This window comes from Micrasema longulum, unplaced genomic scaffold, assembly GCF_059751315.1.
Source record: "Micrasema longulum isolate JH-2025_06_02 unplaced genomic scaffold, ASM5975131v1 h1tg000762l, whole genome shotgun sequence".
Classification (NCBI taxonomy): Eukaryota; Metazoa; Arthropoda; class Insecta; order Trichoptera; family Brachycentridae; genus Micrasema; species Micrasema longulum.
Genome location: NW_028277956.1, coordinates 402761 through 421051, shown reverse-complemented (window position 1 = coordinate 421051; position 18291 = coordinate 402761). Strand labels below are relative to the sequence as shown.

The following is an 18291-nucleotide window of genomic DNA, read 5'->3' as shown; positions in this document are numbered from 1 at the left end:
AAAATTGAAAAAGGAACGCCGATTGACATGCGCCGTGCATCGTTACCTATTTTTCTATGGTTATGTTCTTGTCAGTTCAACCGGCCGCATAATGCATATTCTGACTACAAACCAACCAAAGTAACACCGTCGACACGTAGCGAGATAGGTTTTAAAGGATGAATAAAATAATATCAGTAGGTCAGAATAAGAGAAATGTTCGTCGAGCGACAGGTCGCCGCACGCGGTCGGCAGTCGAACTAACGCTTTGAGCGCGGGAACACGCGATCATAGAAGGACGCTCAGAATATTCAGATCAATTCTTTCCGATTTCAAAGATCTGTCAAACTTGTGTACATTGTTTATATTTAAGAAAACGTTTATTTACGTCGCGTTTTGTGTGGTTTCGTACATGTAATTATAATTGTAATATTGTGAATCAAGTGGAAAAAATAATTGGAAAGTGAAATTATAAGTGTGGCAAATTAAAGATAAAAATTACCTACTAAATAAAATTTGTTATCTAGAACTATTTTATAATTTCAATCGTTTGTGTTATTTTTTTAGGGTTTTTTTTTATAAAACAGTGCACAGTTTATGAGTGAGTATTAAATAAAAGAATTAATTACATTTTAATTGATTATGTTTGACTCGAGCCACGATCGTGACATTAATGATAATTTATGTAGGTAGTTTCTAGTGCATTTTAATGTTTAAATTACATTATTTTTATGAATGTATGTATGTATGTAGGATAAACTGAATTTGTATTTAGAGAGAATACATTTAAAACATACGTGCACACATGTACGCTACCGTTTAGAAAACAAAATAAAATAATACCCAATTTGAATAGATGATTACCTACTGTGTTTACATGTTTAAATTAATGTTACTTCCGATTTTGAATAAATCAAAATGCGTGAAAATATTTAGGAAATTTGATTATTGAGGTTCGTGCCTTTATTTATTACTTCCTGTTCAAGCAGCATCCTGTTTATTATAAATATGTCGATTTTCTGTCTTTAAATGCGTATTTCAGAAAGATTTAGGACGATGGGACATCGACATAAAATATATCTAAATACTTACTTAAATATACGCAACCGCCCAAAATAATCTTCTTGATATGTAGGTATTACTAAAAAAATCACATTTCAAAAATAAATATTTTCGTTTACCTTATATATGATTTAGCGACTTAAATAAAACCATTATCAAAAATAATAAAATAATAATTTTACATAAAAGACCAACTACTACTACACTACCATCACGCCATTAGGGGTAGGCAGATAGAATGTCCTTCGGATCTGCCTGCTTTTGACATAGCCAGACTTAAGATTTTGATTTATCTGATCATATCGTCTTCTTTGGTTATTTAATATGAATAATTATATATAGTTAAATACATTTAATATGCTGTTTCTTTGTCAAGGCCGAAAAAATTAACTAAGAAATATAAAATGAAATAAAAAATATTTAAGCCTTGGTGGAACGGTCGTGTTCTGGAACCGGCCGGCATATCAAATTTATTTGATTGATTTGCACAAAACAAATAAGCACTGAAATTATTTAACCTTTTCAGTCAGGGTGTTTATTAAAATATACACGAATTTAAGATTTTTTTACTCTCGTACCAACGGAAATTCGAAAGCGGCGAGTTTATTTTTTATTTACTAGAACCTCCAAGTACGTCTCTTTTTTTATTTGTGCGCGACGGAAATCAGCATTACACAGAAAAGTTCGTTTTTAACTTGACAGCTGACTGGTTTCTTAATTTTGGAGCGATTTACGGTCGTCCTTATAAATGAAACGTCGGGCGAGTTTTAAACTAATTTCAGTAAAATTAAATTAATTTGATTGATTAAATAAACATGTATTGTAGAATTTTAAATGAATTTTATTAGCTTGAGACCCACTGTTTATAAAAAAAATAACGTTAATTATTTCCAAATTATAAATGATTAAAAAAACATTAAAACTACCAAAACATTAAAAATAATTTCATTTAGTGCCCACAGATTAACAAATATTTTTTATATTCACAGGAATTAATTCAGGTCTTAAAGAGCTAACATGGAAAATCACAAAGTTGGTGCTTGAAATAATAATTTTATTTAAATAAAATTCATTTAAAAAAAAATATGAATTCGTACATTGAATTTTTTTCAACAAAGCTAAACAAACAAAGTACTATTACAACATAATCGTACCTATCTTCATAATAATATATAACGTACTGAAAACAAGGTATTGTTGGAAAGAGTATTTTATCACTTAGAAGATGACACATGCCTCATCCTCATAGCATTGTATGGCTGAATAATAATGTAACATAATGTGCGCCATATAAAGGTACTATATTAAGAATTGAGTCTACAATATAACTGGTTTTATTAAATGTAATAAAAAAAACTCATATTTACAAATGAAGAGATTTATCAAATCATGAAATGACGACGTGAAGTACGTGCAATAATTAATTTTAATATTAAATGATATGGTTGTTATAAAAGGGAAATATCACATATTACGAATACCGATAAAAATATATGATATAGATTTAAAAAAAATAATTGTATTTTCAAAATCAATATGGATATTGTGGAGAAATATTTTTATACATAACTTAAAAAATGAAATGATTTGAAAATATGTCCCTATAAAAACGCGACATGTCTGGCTTTGATAATTGTGACGTTTAGATTCGTGACGATGTTTTATTAAAACTAAAACGGTCACAAACAAAGTTCAAAATTTACGCGAATCGTGACGTACCTATTAGGAGCGTAGCAAATAAAATAGATCGTTTTCGTGAAGATTCAAAATTATAAATTTAAAAATATTTTTTATGCTGCTTAAGTAGTTTTTTTTTTACTCTACAGCATTTCATCGACCCTTATTTATTTGAAATTGTAAAATAAAAAAAAAACCTGATGTTTCCATATTTCGGCGACGTTTCAGCGACTTAAAAAAAAATTTATTTTTTTTGTTTTTACAATTAACCCAAGTACTTTAATTTTGAAGCCGTTTTCTTCGAGTCACGAAAAACCCGTGTTGGAAAATGGAAAACTATTTGTGTTAGAGCGGAATTCGAACCATGGACCTGGTGATCACGCGACCCTACCCACGGCTCCACATCTCGTCTCACTTCAATATTATTGCAGCAGTTATATTTTGGTTTGCCAGATGTACATTTTTTACACCACAACAGTGCACATTTACGAATTGAATTACGGCACGGAACACCCAGACTAGAGAAAAATCACATTTTTATTTTTTGTGTTCTTACCGGGAATCAAACCCGGAACCTTCTGTACGTGAGTCAAGTGTCTTAACCACTACACCACAGAGGCCACCATGGAGGATTTGGTTAAGATTTTAACTACGATGTGATGTATAGGCGGCCTCTGTGGTGTAGTGGTCAAGACGCTTGACTCGCGCACGGAAGGTTCCGGGTTCGATTCCCGGTGAGAACACAAAAATTTAAATGTGATTTTTCTCAAGCCTGGGTGCTCTGTGATGTAATTCACCACTGTAATTAGGCCTCCAGGCCTGTTGTGGTGCAAAAAAATAAATGTAAAAAAAAAAAAAAAATGTGTGAAAGCTGTATTCCTCTTATAGAAACAATAAGAACAATATTTTTTTTACAAAATAACAGTAGGCATCACCGTGTCTTTCAATTATACGTAATACACCCATAAAAACAATAACATCACATCATCATACTTGCAGAGGAATATTTATATTTAAGGAAATAAAAAGTGCAGCCAGGAATACAACATATTTTAGAAAAAAGTAAAAAATAGTAATACGTTGTAATATTACGTATATTTATTTCTGAATAAATAAATAAAATAATCCTAAAACCGTTAAAAGTGCCTTATTTTATCGGCCATCTTCAGACGAAAAAAAAAAAACCAAATCGATCCGGATTTGGGGAAGATAATACGGGAATACCAGGCTTTGATTTTAAAAAAATTAGCTAGGGATAATCAGCCCGACGCTCAGTTGCCTTTTTCGCGCAGGGAGGCAGCTGAGAGGGTGTCAGAAAAAATATTTCGAAATACATATTCATCAATGATGTTGTATTTTTTCTAATCTTTAAATTGACATTTGAGGGTATTAGAAGCAAACTTATAAATCTCCACCAAAAACAAAAAAAATGTTGTTGATGCCGAAATAAACTATACATAAAAACCTACCTACATAAATAATAGCGTAATTCAAAACCGTCTATAAATCTTGCATAAACAGATTTTATTTAGCACGGTATAATTATAGTGGATTGCCATTTAATATATTCGTTAGTACCTGTTTGGTTTTGATAAATTTTTTTATTTTTCGTTTTTTTTATAAAACTCCATAGTTAATGAGTTTAATAAAAATATCAATAAAAACGCCTCGGTTAATATTTATTTAAAAAAATATGTATTATCGTTTTTCGCAAATATTTCGGTAACTTCTTCAATGGAGATTTCTAAGTTTGCTACTAATACCCTTATTTTCACACCGGATTTGGAAAGTAAAATTTGTATGAATATGCTGGATTTTAATGCAAATAATATTGATCCTTGCTACGCGATAAATAAATTATACACCAATACATATAAATCTGTATAAGAGAGAGCACAAATATAGAACTCATAACAAGGACGACAGCGACGATGTTCTGCGATCGGTATTTGTGTGAAAGATCTTCAGCCGGTATTTGACCGTGATAGGGGAAGCACGCATGTAAGATGATCGGCGTATTTATGATTTCAAATTTATTTTGCCATGACTATTTTTATAAATATTTTGAGCTTGTAATGTTTGAAGAAAAAAGATAAACAAATTACAACAGAGATGGAGAATGTTTTAGACAAGGGACATGGAAGAAATGAAGAAATATGGATTTTTAAACATAGGCAAAATGGTCAAAGTTACACAGTGTGTAAAATGGCCACATAAACCGGCCAACGACAGGTCATAAGCCCTGTAAATGCCTAGACTTCAATATTCCCCTCTCTAAAATGTGCTCCGTCTCTGTTGTAATTTGTTAAGCCAAATTATATGTTTATTTTTATAAATTATGGAAAATGAATTATTAAACAGTACGACTCAATTATTATTTTTTCAAATGTCTGAATTTTAGAACATTCTGTCTTTTGCTTGTGGTAACACAATGTTACATCACCGCGCGTAAACAAATTATTTACCATAGTCTCTTAAGATTTAAGTGAGTATAAAAATATTTTTAGTATGCAAGCCCAAATGCGTGTAAAATAAATAAGATATATAATTTTTAATGCATGGGAACTGAAATATCGTAGACTGTCTTCTTAAGGAGCCAGTTAACTCGTCTTGCCTTTTATGTAGAAATGAAAAACATGTACATTACAATCTTCATACATCGCATTCTTACAAAGATCACTATTCTTGTCTGGTGTTGCTGTGCGCGCGTCTGTGTGTGCGTCTGTGTGTCTGTGTGGGTGTGGGAGGAGGCCAAACACTAAAACATGTGTTTACCGTTTGATTTTTGACCTGCAAATGTCGCCATGCGATATTAACAATTCATTTTGTTTTAAAGGTAAACAAACAGTTTGCATAAATATGTAAACACATTTTTAACAATGGAGAACACCTTTTGAAAGAGAATATCGAAGGACTAATATAACCAATGCCGCGATTATGAACGCTATCTTCATCTGTACACGTATCGAGACGGTACACTTAACTTTTGTACTGTCTCTGTCTACCTCGGTATGTTCTACCGACTTGTCATCTCGACCGTCATATGATCAAATCCAACCAATAAATGACCCTGAAAATTTAATCCGCGTTTAGGCTTCTGTGATAAAAAGTGCTCACTTCTAAGCGATTATGATTTCCAATAAATCCCGATTCAAGCAAAAAATGCTTGCTCGAACATGATTTTTATATCACTTTTGACAATTGCCAAGACAGTATGCTTAACGATCGTCTGTATTTATATACCGAGCGATTACAAAGCCGGCTTCTTTAACGTCTCGATACGTACCGTACACTCAGGAAAATAGTAAAACAGATGAAAAAAATACAATAACTAAATTTATTTTGTTAGATGCTCTTTTATGTTAATATGACAGAATCTGGACACATTATGCATCTAGGCGTTCGTTTTTAAAATTGACAGTTATGTTAGAATTCAATTCGACTTCCAAATTTACTTATTTCTCTCTCATATTTTTAATAGGCTTTTAAGAAAAAATGTGCCAACCTTAGAACGATTAAAAATTTAAATAAATCGTAATTAATGGAGAAATTACTCGGTGAAACAGATTTTTGACACTTCTAATGCGTAGATATGTGTATCGAGGGGTACTAGACCCGTCGATACAAACCGATGTACTTACATCAAAACTTGATGGTGGGGGGGATCGGAAGTGTATCTTCGTAATCGCTCGAGAGAATTAATCTTCATGACTATGACGTCATAATGAAGCTATGTCTAGTTCCTAGAGTGCAAATATATTTGTGCGTCTGGCTGTCCACGGAATCCGCAGCATTTGCCGCGAACACCACATTTCGAAAGCTTCGATTTTTTTATTTTCACATTCTCTGTGTCCAACACTACACCGTACATAAACACTTAGAAAACCAAAGCCTTCACCAGTATATTTTTGATGGTGATGGTTGTACTGCGATTCTTCCAAATCTTCACCAGTCGACTTATAGCAGTTTTGGCAATACAATACCAAGACGTCGCCGTTTTTCACATTAACACCCACCACCATCGCTGATGAGAGAACCTAGATACATGAAAATTGATGAGTCTTTCTAAGTTATGCAACAAAGATAATGGAGCTACTTTATTAGCTCGATCAATGATCATAAGCTTAGTTTTGCTTATATTCATTGAATACATTTTTAAAATTTTAAGACAGCTCATAAGACTCTAGAATTCCACATTTCCTTCTATAAAATGTTCCTTATTTATTTTGTAATATTTTAAGACGAATAATTAACAAATAAAAGTACCTATTTTGGAAAGCGATAAATCATAAATCCTTTTTTTTAAATAGTATTTTTGAGAATTAAAAATACTTTATTTTGTGAAACACTCTATTTGTTTACACAACTGACTAGTTTATCCTCTTTTTTACATTTTTTTTCAGTGACATTCGTAGAATGGTATACTGCATACACCTGGTTCTAAAGATAAAGGATAATTGTTTTTTACGCGAGTTAAAGAGGGAAATGAGAAATCTTGTCATTAAAAGCATCCACCATGGTGACTTATTTTGCGGAGGCAGAGATTTTGAATTTCAAAACTTTGAATATAATTATGTTATGAAGAAAGTATTACAATTAAAAAATAGACGTCTGTATATAAACATCCGAAAAACATAGTAAGTAATATTAAAAGAAAAGTTTTGATTTTTAAGGTGAAGAAAAACCATGACGGAAATAACCAGAACACATTCTTGTCTTTTATGTAATTTACTTAATTTATTTTATTTATGGTTACATATTTACATATTTATTACAGCAATTTACAATAAGTTACATATACAAAAGGTTTAATGAGTAGTAAAAGTATACATACACATTTTTTGTTTTTTGCTGGAGAGTCATCTAAACTGCCTAACTAGGAATGGCTTTCTCGTTTTAAGACAGTAAATATATATTTTTTAGAATTTGTTATTGTTATCACAAATATTATCTGTGTACTGCAAATTTATTTAGTTTTTTTCCCATTTGTATAATTAATATTCAAAAGGAGATTAAATTAATACACTATCGTGTAATACACTATCAAAAACAACAAATGTAAAATATAAAATTTAGAAACACCATTATAAATTTGAATAAAATTGTACATTGATAAATTATACAAAGGTTCATTCATATCATATCGAAATTCAGACTTGAAGTTAAGACCACAGGTTAAGACACACGTGTTAATTTTTAAAATCTTTTGCTTATTATTTATTTACCTGTTAGGTAAAAAAAGGTTTTTTTTATTTTTTAAATGTAAATTTTTGTATGTTGTCTGAGAAATGCGAAACACTGCAAAAGTTTAATTGAATCGTAAAAAATAAATACCGTTAAAATGAAATTAAACATTTAAAATGTCGGCCTCGTGGTGTAATGGTCAGCGCGTTTGCCTACCATGCGAGAGGTCTCGGGTTCGATTCCCGACAAGGTTGATTTGAAATATTTATTTAAAAGGGTGTTTTCACACTAGAATATTTTATAGTCCCTGGACTGGTACCTGAAGCGTAAGACTGATCATCTTACTTTCATGTAATAAAAATGATCAAGATACGCTGCGATTGGTGTACTAATGCAGTGCCCTATGCACCATTAGGTGCGGAAAGGGAATGATGACGATGATGAAAAAGTGTTTATATATTACAACAGAGATGAAGAACATTTTATACAAGGGAATATAGGAGTCTAAGCATTTGCAGGCAGAGTTGCCGACCTCCGTCAAGCTAAAAATCGGTAGATTCTTAACGATCAATCGGTAGGTTTGTTATCAGCTGGAAAAGTTTCACAAAATATAATTTAACTTACTTGTTTCTAGTCACGAAATCACTTAATCGTGGCTAGCCATGCTGTCGAAATTTGCCAAACTGCTTCAAAAACTATTTTGACTGTTTCAGGGGGTAAAAACAGTGTATTTTACTAAAATATTTAACAGGCCCGTGGACTGGCGTCAGTCTGAATTTGATTACATTAGATTCATGTAAAAAATCCAATATTTGCTGAGTTTAGTGTAGTAATACGGTGCCTTATGCACCGTTGAGTGTGAATGATGATAATGAAGAAGAATAAAAAAATTAACTACAAGCCCGTTGAGATAATTTGACAGTTGGTATAATAACTTCGGAATTAATTCAACATGTCATAAATAAAATAGGTTTTGCGGTTAACCGAAGTATCCAATTATGTACGAGTAAATTTATGAAATTTTATCGAAAGTAAATTATGTTTTTTTAAGGCAAAAAAAACATTTTAATTTCTTAATCATTAGTGCGTCGGTCGGAAAAACTTGAAATTAAAATTTTATCATAAAATGGTTTTACTTTTTTATGTATGGACGAGTACTATAAAGACAGGTAAATCATTATAAATATTTAAAGCAATGGCTTAGTGGTCTAACGTTTCAATAATAAATATTTCTTTCACGAAGTACCCGTCCTTTGTCGGGACATTAATTACATTAACACGCTAATCCCACAATCCACTTCCACCATAGTAGTTAGACAAACATATAAAATCTACGTGCTGATAGTACACATGCTATTTGAGGGTAACATCAACGTTCATTGATTATTGTAAAACCATTTTTAATCTTGTGTTTAAAAAAAAGGGGAGGGGAGGAAGGAAGCAGTGTAAATTTACTAGGACCATTACAGTATATTATTATTGTTATGGAAAACTTATATAGCGCCATTTTCCTAACATAATACCTCAAGGGCGCTTTACAAAGTGATTATGTAAAGATATAAATTCAATTTTAACTTTTTCATTTTTAATTTGAGAAACACAATGTACTTTGTCACCACATGCTAAGGATTTATTCAAATAATTTAGAGAACCAGTGGGTTTTAAGTTTTTTCAGAAATATCACTTCACTCTCACAGTTTCACACCTCTGCTGGGAGAGCATTCCGTGCCATAGGGCCTGCGAACGCAAATGCACGTTCGCCAAATTTAGTGCGCTGTTTGCGTAGAGCTATAGTAATTTTTCCTTTTGACGTAGATGTAGCTGATCTAAGCGTAAGATGTCTGTCAGCTTATTCATCTGGAATACAGAGTTCCCTTAGATATTCTGGAGTAGAGTTGTGCAGTGACTTATACATAAGCCAACAGAGTTTGTATTGCACCCTCTGTGGAAAACGTAGCCAGTGTAATTCCCGAAGTAGTGAAGTGATATGACTGAGCTTAGAGATTCCAAAAATAAGTCTCGCTGGGGTATTCAATACAAACTGTAAAGGTTGGACATCGTATAATGGACTATATCGAATGGTTATTTATTCCTGTTGAATTAACTAACAATCTTAATGAACAAAGTACACTGTCATACTTCTAAAAAATATTTCCTACGGCTTTGATTTTTGATTTTTGAGATCTGTTTTTATTTAAATTTATGAAACGCGGTGACCATTAGGTTAGGTTAGGTAAGGTCAGTGCTACGGGAAATTCGATTAAAGAAATGTTTGCCTCCGCGCGGTAAAAAAATGAGCACTGAATTGTAAAGTGAAGTTTCTCGAAAACGTACGAAAAAAATGATAAAAATGGTTTTCATTAAAATTTTACCTAAAAAACTACTTTAAATGACGTCCCAAGCTCTTGTGAATCAACCAACGATAGTCTTATGATAGATTTCCGGCTTACGGGAAGCCAATTCACCAATCAGTAGAACTCACCGTAGAGAACTTGTGACGTCACAGGCGGAGTAATTTGGAAACTTCAAAAAATCATATCGCTGATTATACGGCACATGTTTTCGATTTTTTTTTAATAAGCGTAGGTCTATAAACAAATTAAAAATAATACAAAACTACTGAACATTCACATCATATTTTAATTAAATTATAAAAAAATACTATTTGCCGAACCAGAAAAGTTCTCGGGTGTGTGTTGTAAGAGTGTTTTGAAGAGTGTGTTTTTGTGTGTAAATGTAACTGTATATCGATTTTATATTATTTTTGATACTATGTATTTTGAATATTCTAACACATCCCTCAAGGGAATACAATCTTATGTTTATATCAAAATAAATCAATTGAAAATCTTAATAAACTCCAAAGTATCAATCCAGTAGTATAAATATATAACATGCTCACAATAATGCTGAAAAAAATGAAGAATATTTTATGTAAAACTTGTCTGCTTTGTTTGATTTCAAATTGAGCTGGAAACGGATGGGAGGATGGTTCCAATAGACTTGCTCTAAAATACATCGATTTTTTTTACTCTGTTTTTAAATCGATATATTTTAGAGATGGTATGAAATCAGAATGAGGAATGAAATCAGTATAATGTCGGCACTATATCGAAACTCGTAACAAATGATAATGCTTTCTCTTCCATATCCGAGCAGTCACGCCACTGCTGTGTGGAGTACAGTGGGGCAAATTTCATCACGCATCTTTTTTCCTGTTTTATTATTATTACTTATGTATTATTACTACACCAGTTCCCAATTGACACTAAACCAGAACCAACTTAAATTAAAGTCGCACATAAACAGTTTAATTTTTATATTTAGTTAGTTCTTTCTTCGCAGTCTCAATCCTGGGGATTGGTTTGCAGCGAAGTACTGCATCTCGTTTTCCACTACGTTCTATTATCTGTAGCTCTCTTCCCGTTCGAGTCCTCGCAAACCTATTCTAAATACTCCCGTCAAAGACGCCCTCTGTGATTTGTCAGACATTCACTTATAATAATAATAATAATTATGGATAACTTATACAGCGCCATTTTCGTAATATAATACCTCAATGGTGCTTTACAAAGTGATTATATAAAGATATAATTAATATTTACTTTTTAATTTAAGAAAAATAATCTACTTTGTCACCACATGCTAAGAATTTATTCAAATGATTTAGAGAACAAGTTGGTTTCAAGTTTCTTCCGAAACATCACTTCACTCTCACAGTTTCGGACCTCTGCTGGGAGAGCATTCCATGCCGTAGGGCCTGCGACCGCAAATGAAACAAAAAAAAACAAATAAAACAAATGAAACAAATGAAACAAATGAAACAAATGAAACAAATGAAACAAATGAAACAAATGAAACAAATGAAACAAATGAAACAAATGAAACAAATGAAACAAATTAAATAAATTAAATAAATTAAATAAATTAAATAAATGAAATAAATGAAATAAATGAAATAAATGAAATAAATGAAATAAATGAAATAAATGAAATAAATGAAATAAATGAAATAAATGAAATAAATGAAATAAATGAAATAAATGAAATAAATGAAATAAATGAAATAAATGAAATAAATGAAATAAATGAAATAAATGAAATAAATGAAATAAATGAAATAAATGAAATAAATGAAATAAATGAAATAAATGAAATAAATGAAATAAATGAAATAAATGAAATAAATGAAATAAATAAATAAATAAATGAAATAAATGAAGTAAATGAAGTAAATGAAGTAAATGAAATAAATGAAATAAATGAAATAAATGAAATAAATGAAATAAATGAAATAAATGAAATAAATGAAATAAATCAAATAAATTAAATAAATGAAATAAACGAAATAAAAAAAATAAAAAAAATAATAAAATTAATAAAATAAATAAAACAAATAAAGCAAATCGATCGAATAAAACGAATAAAATGAACAAAATAAATGAAATGCATAAAATCAATCAAATAAATCTAATGAATCAAATTAATAAAATGAACAAATAAACTTTCCAAATGTTTGTTTTTACGTGTAAAAAAAAAAATAATTATCCCAAATAACTTGGTAATATTTTATTTGTATATATTATTGTGGTCTCAGTGTCCCCTATCTCCCCAAAAGCCAGTGGCCCGTGGCCCGAGCACTATATCCGCCATTCATGCACCGTTTACAGAAAAAAGGCCTCGATAAGTTTTATTGAATTTGATTGTAACACCTGCTTCACGTAGCTGTTCTTACAGTGCAAGTGCATGCATATTATTGCACAGTCATTACAGTGGCTCAAGGCCTTACAAAACTTAAATGAAAATACGTGTGAAAAGAATCTTTTCGGACCCTTGATAAATAAAATATTTTTGAAAAATGTTTATATAGTTGCGTTGAAAAACCTAGTTACGTTTTAAAGCTTGTTAGTTGTATCCGTTCTCGGCCTCATAGTTTGGGATACGTTTTTTTTTTTTGTAATATGTATCTTTATATATTTAGAAAGTACCACTATCAGTTTACGTACAGTGCGGTGTGTTCGAATGTTTGATAGCTTATATTAATGTGTTTGTGTCTGTCAGTGATCCAAGCAAACATATCATGTTATTGTGCACACTAGAAAACGTTCTTTCTCCTCCCTCTTTTCTTCCTTCTTTACCCCCTCCGCTCTTCATAGTATAGTGTAGATATTTAGTCAATTTCTGTTTCTAAAAAAAATTTATGTAAATGTTTTGTTTTATGATGAAAGTATTATAATTACCCAAAAAATGTGTTCAAATAACACCGATTTTCTTAAATTGAACGGTTTGGGTAGGTAGTTAGGAAGAAAATGTCTTAAAGTAACATGCTCGCTTTTATGCATATGTAGGATTTTGACCAGATTGAGCTGAACTGAACGAACTGAACTGCTTAAACTGAACTGCTGGGCGTTACCACGCCCTGTGATCACTTTACAGGCCACGTTCCTTTGTTGTTCTTATTTCGAGGGTAGAGGGGTGTAAATGTACTGCAAAACGATGCTCTCGTCTTTCTGTGCAATACTGTTTGAGTTGCATAATTTGTTGCATTGGATTCTATAGAAAACGATTACATTGCTTCATCGGTCGTCGCACTATTTCAGGTGAAATGTTTTAGCACGTGTATGTCATCGATTATGGACTATGAACTCAACACATATGTATGTAAATTGTATATCTACGAGTGTATAAAGTATTTCAATAATATAAACATTTTATTTGAAGACTTCTATCACGCACACATAAACAAAGGCTATTAAAGATTTGAATGGACTGTATCTGGTATATACATAAATTATTTTACTATTTTCAAGTTACACGACACTTTAAGCATGTTTGAAGTAGTAAATTATAGTTTATTGTTGAGAACAGAAGGAAAACATTGCAGAATTTCCATAAGGTGTATTTTATGGCTTTTGATAAGAAGTTGAGGGGAACGCGGTGTAGAGATTGACCCGCTGGCCGTCATAGCTTGAACGATATCTATGGTCCATTATAATATTTATTATCGCAAGTTTCGTTTGCAGGTAAACCATATAACATTCCCGTGACACAAACTACGTGGTCGTATATCAAAATGATCCAGGTATATCAGTGGTATAATAAATATATTTACCATACAGGAGGTTCATCTACAAATTTAAGGCCATGCAAGGATTTTTTTTCAGGCCGATTAAAGGTTATGTCGAGAACTCGGCCATTTAAGATAGTATTCATTTTTATGTTCCTGATGGATATCTCAGACAGCGTCAGCGCAAACTGTTCTACCTCACTGCTTCCAGAACCAACCTGCCTCCGGTCTGCTGATTGTAAGAGCAGTCAGGCAGCTGAACATGATCACGGTAGAGATCGGCATCTTTCACATCGGTGAAAGGATGCTTAAGAGACAAAATCAAGACTCTTGATTTTGGAGATTGTTAAGCCTTCATAGTATCAAACCATTGCTCAAGGGTTCCTGGCCTGATACTTTGTCCCAATTTGATGCCTTCAACATTTTATTTAATTTATTTATTTACTCATATTTTACTCTTACAAACTATAATCAATAATAAAAATAATGTGACCTCGCTGGGGTTACCCGTGCCGAGGACACTAAACAATATACTTTTTTATTTTATTGTGAATATTACAGTGTGTAAAGTGACCACTTAAACCAGCCACTGACAGGTCATAAGCCCTGTAAATGCCTAGACTTTCATATTCCCTTCTCAATAATGTTTTCCTTCTCTGTTGCAATAAATTTAAATATAAATAACTCCCTAGGGAGGAAATCCAGCCAGTCTGCAAGCATTTGGACATACTTAAACACAGTTCGTTTTTATTTATTTTTTAAAATTCACACATGTTCAAGGTACGTCGCCGGCCAATTTAATGCTCTAATTTTTACCGATAGAATAAATCTTTTATATTCAATTTCCCGCAGGGCTGAACTTCCTCATCAAAGTTTTTAATAAAAAAATCTCGTGCATAACTATTATTTTAGCGTGTTTCTTACGTAATAAACATAATAAAAATTTAAACTATGAGATTTTGTATTAATTAAAAAAAAAACTTTCATCGGGACTGTAAAATTAGCTAAACGACGTTTAGAAACTTTTTCCTCGCCATCGCCAATATTATAAACTAATAGAATTCGTTGCTATTTGATGCTATGTCACAGGTAAAAATCAAAAGTAATACTATCAATTTTTTGTATGAAAAAGGAAAACTTAAAAAACGAAATAAAAAAAATACTCCTGTTGCAAAAAAAAAACCATTAAACTAAAAATATACATTCAATTATTCCGTGACAAATAAGCTCCAAAACAGTATTTTTAGTATAATCGGATAGAGTAATTTATTGATTTTTTTATAAATATTAAAAAAAACAGCCTGTACGATTGTGGTTGTACTGTTTTATTTGTGATACATAGATAAAATCATATTTACACCGTATATAGTTATACTGTATATCTAAAGGTGGAATTCATGATATTTATATAAGAAGAGTTATTTATGACTTAATAGGAAAGACAACCGAACCATATTATGTTTTTCGTATAAAATTTGCGCTATTGTGCTTGGAAACTGACTTACACTGTTATAGTTATTAAGTCATTTGAAAATATGAAATTTCGAATATACATAAGAAAAAAAATATACAAAATAAATGTATACATGATGTATACATGATTATTTTTATGTTTTGGTTTATATAATTGTGAAGACAGAATATTGATAAATAGGTATTCGAACGTTGTTTTCTTATAACTGTCTTGTGATGTCTCCCAGATACTGTGCGAAAAAGACAACCTTTTGTTAGAATAGACAAAATCGACGTTTCGTTGTCCCGTTTTCCGTACCTCAAAAGTCAACAGAGTATTAGAATAAAATTTTCTGTATCGGTACGTTGTCCGGTTTTTAAAAATAATTTATACACCGTGAGCCCAGACAAAAGATAAAACTGTGTCTAGTTCACAAAATAAACAATGTTTGTAAAAGCGAAGCAATAAGGACAACGCCAATAGTAAATATCGGTGTAAAAAAATACTGTTCTAGTATCATAATCCTGAGAGAAAATACAAGAATACGTTTGTATGAAGTAAATAAAAAGTCAGGCTACGTTTCCTCTTAAGATTTAACGTTGTTAAGTTCACTTAGAAAATTTTATTTTACAATGCTTTTATTTAACCATAGAAACAGGTTCGGTGATCTTAATTAAAACCATCTACCTATTAATACGCAAAGACGCACCCGGAACCCTCTAAAATTATGACACTTAACTCATTCCAAACGCTCTTTAACGCCAAATTTAGTCGTTCTTTAACCGTCAGCCGGGTTTCGACGTGAGCTTGGCATTTGATTCGAAACCAAAATGCTTAGTTGTGTCGTGAAAGTGTGTAAAAACCGTTCGGATAAATGTAAAAACCTAGGTACTTGTTTATGATTGAATTCCAAAAGTTTAAATAATTAGTTTTCAAATATTGAATTTATGTAGATATCTAGGTACTTGTTTATGGTTGAATTCCAAAAGTTTAAATAATTAGTTTTCAAATATTGAATTTATGTAGGTATCTAGGTACTTGTTTATGGTTGAATTCCAAAACATAAAATAATTCATTTTCAAATATTGAATTATTTTTGCAAATTTAGAACTCTGCTCTACTAACCAACAGTGATATATTTTGTGTAAGAATCCGTTTTTCAAAAATACAAAAAATCCATACAAAAAAAAACATCCTCTGAATTTTACAATATACGCATTTTAGTCAAATGAAACCTTAGAAAATCAATAAAAAACACATAAAATGTATGCTTCTAACTTTTTTTCCACTCAACATATTAAAGATGTTATTATTTGCAAACCTTAAAGACGTGAATTATTTTTTTTTGCAACAAACCGCACGTAAATCTGTCAAGCCATTTTCGAGTTTTTGCGACACACAACACGGCAATTAATTTATATATATAGATACAGATAAAACGCTTTGTAATTTTTTACCACATACGAGTTTAATATAATAACACTTCTAGTTTCAAGTATTCTGAATTACCCATCATCAGGTGTGAATATAAACTGAGGTGAGATAAAAACATCGCGTGTAAATATATGATGATGAGTAAGTTCAGAATACCGAAACTAGTAGTGTTATTACAGTAAACTCGTAAAATACAAAGTGTTTTAATTGAAAATGTTTTTCCACAAAATAAATTTCAAATATATATATATATATATATATAAATGTATATATATACCTGCATTCTCATTGCTTATATTCATATGTACTACAAACGAAATTTATTTTTTAAATGTGTAGTACTTATCCTTGCTTTTATTGAAGTTACTAAATCATAGTAAACAAATTATAAATCGAATCCCTTGACCCATTAGAAAAAAAACAAGATAACATTTTTGCGAATGGAATATGGTAGTCTAGGCATTTATTGGGTTTATCCCCTGTCATTGGCTACGACTATTACGATTTAAATTTGATATATCTACGACGTAGATAAATCGGATTCAAAACGTGATTCCGATTCACCCTGTATGATCAAATACATGTTATTGGTATCACTGTCTCTTTCCTCTTTCCAGCGGGCTAAATAACACGAACGAATTGTCAGAAATCGTCATTTTCCAGACAGGTTTATTGCTATTAAATTAGGCCAAATGAATAGTTTTGTTTTATATTCCAATAGTGGAATACTATCAAGGCTGAACGTAATTCGGGCAGTAAAGTTTAAACACCAGTCAGGATACGCAATGGATGTGCGACGCGACGGTAGTTATTAAATTTATTATTTTATTTTATTTTTTTATATTTTTTTATTTAGGAAACATACAGCATAGTTACAAAGTTTTATATTTTACACAGTTAGACTTAACTCTAACGGACCAGTGAAGTTTCCATATTATAAAGTAATTATATGTAAGGTTATTAATGAAAGTACAAAAAAGAAAATGAAAAAAAAACATAAATGGAAGTTGTTTAAAAATTAAAATTTAAGTAAAAAAAGTTATTTTAAAGTTTGTATATTTAGTATTTACAAATGGAAATAATATTAAAAATGAAGAAAATTTGTAAAAGTAATTAAAAGTTAAGAATTAAAATAAAGAATGAAAAACATGCTCAGATGTAAAAATAAAATAAAATAAAATAGTAATATTAAAAAAGGAAAAATAAAAATATACACTTACATATTTTAAGAGATTTAAAGAAACGATGAGAAGAATCTTTAAGTGACATATAAGACAATAAATTTAAGTCAATTTAAAAAACATCTTTAAAATTAATGACACATTATAGTAAGAGCAGCAATATATTGATTTTATATACATATATAATATAAGTAATTAAAAGTAGTTTAAAAGTATAAAAACATGTCAATGCAGCAGAGAAAAAAGAAAGAATA

General features: G+C 30.8%; 1 long non-coding RNA gene across 2 annotated transcripts in view; it reads left to right on the top strand.

Annotated features, from left to right (window-relative positions):
* The first annotated feature begins 229 nt into the window (after window positions 1-229).
* LOC148279111 (uncharacterized) overlaps window positions 230-18291 on the top strand; it is a 253209-nt gene continuing 235147 nt past the window's right edge. The window contains exon 1 of one of the 2 annotated variants that reach the window (XR_015822978.1): window positions 230-580. This is a non-coding gene — a long non-coding RNA (uncharacterized LOC148279111). The remainder of the gene's footprint in view (window positions 581-18291) is intronic. The other variant, XR_015822979.1, reaches the window with a different exon arrangement.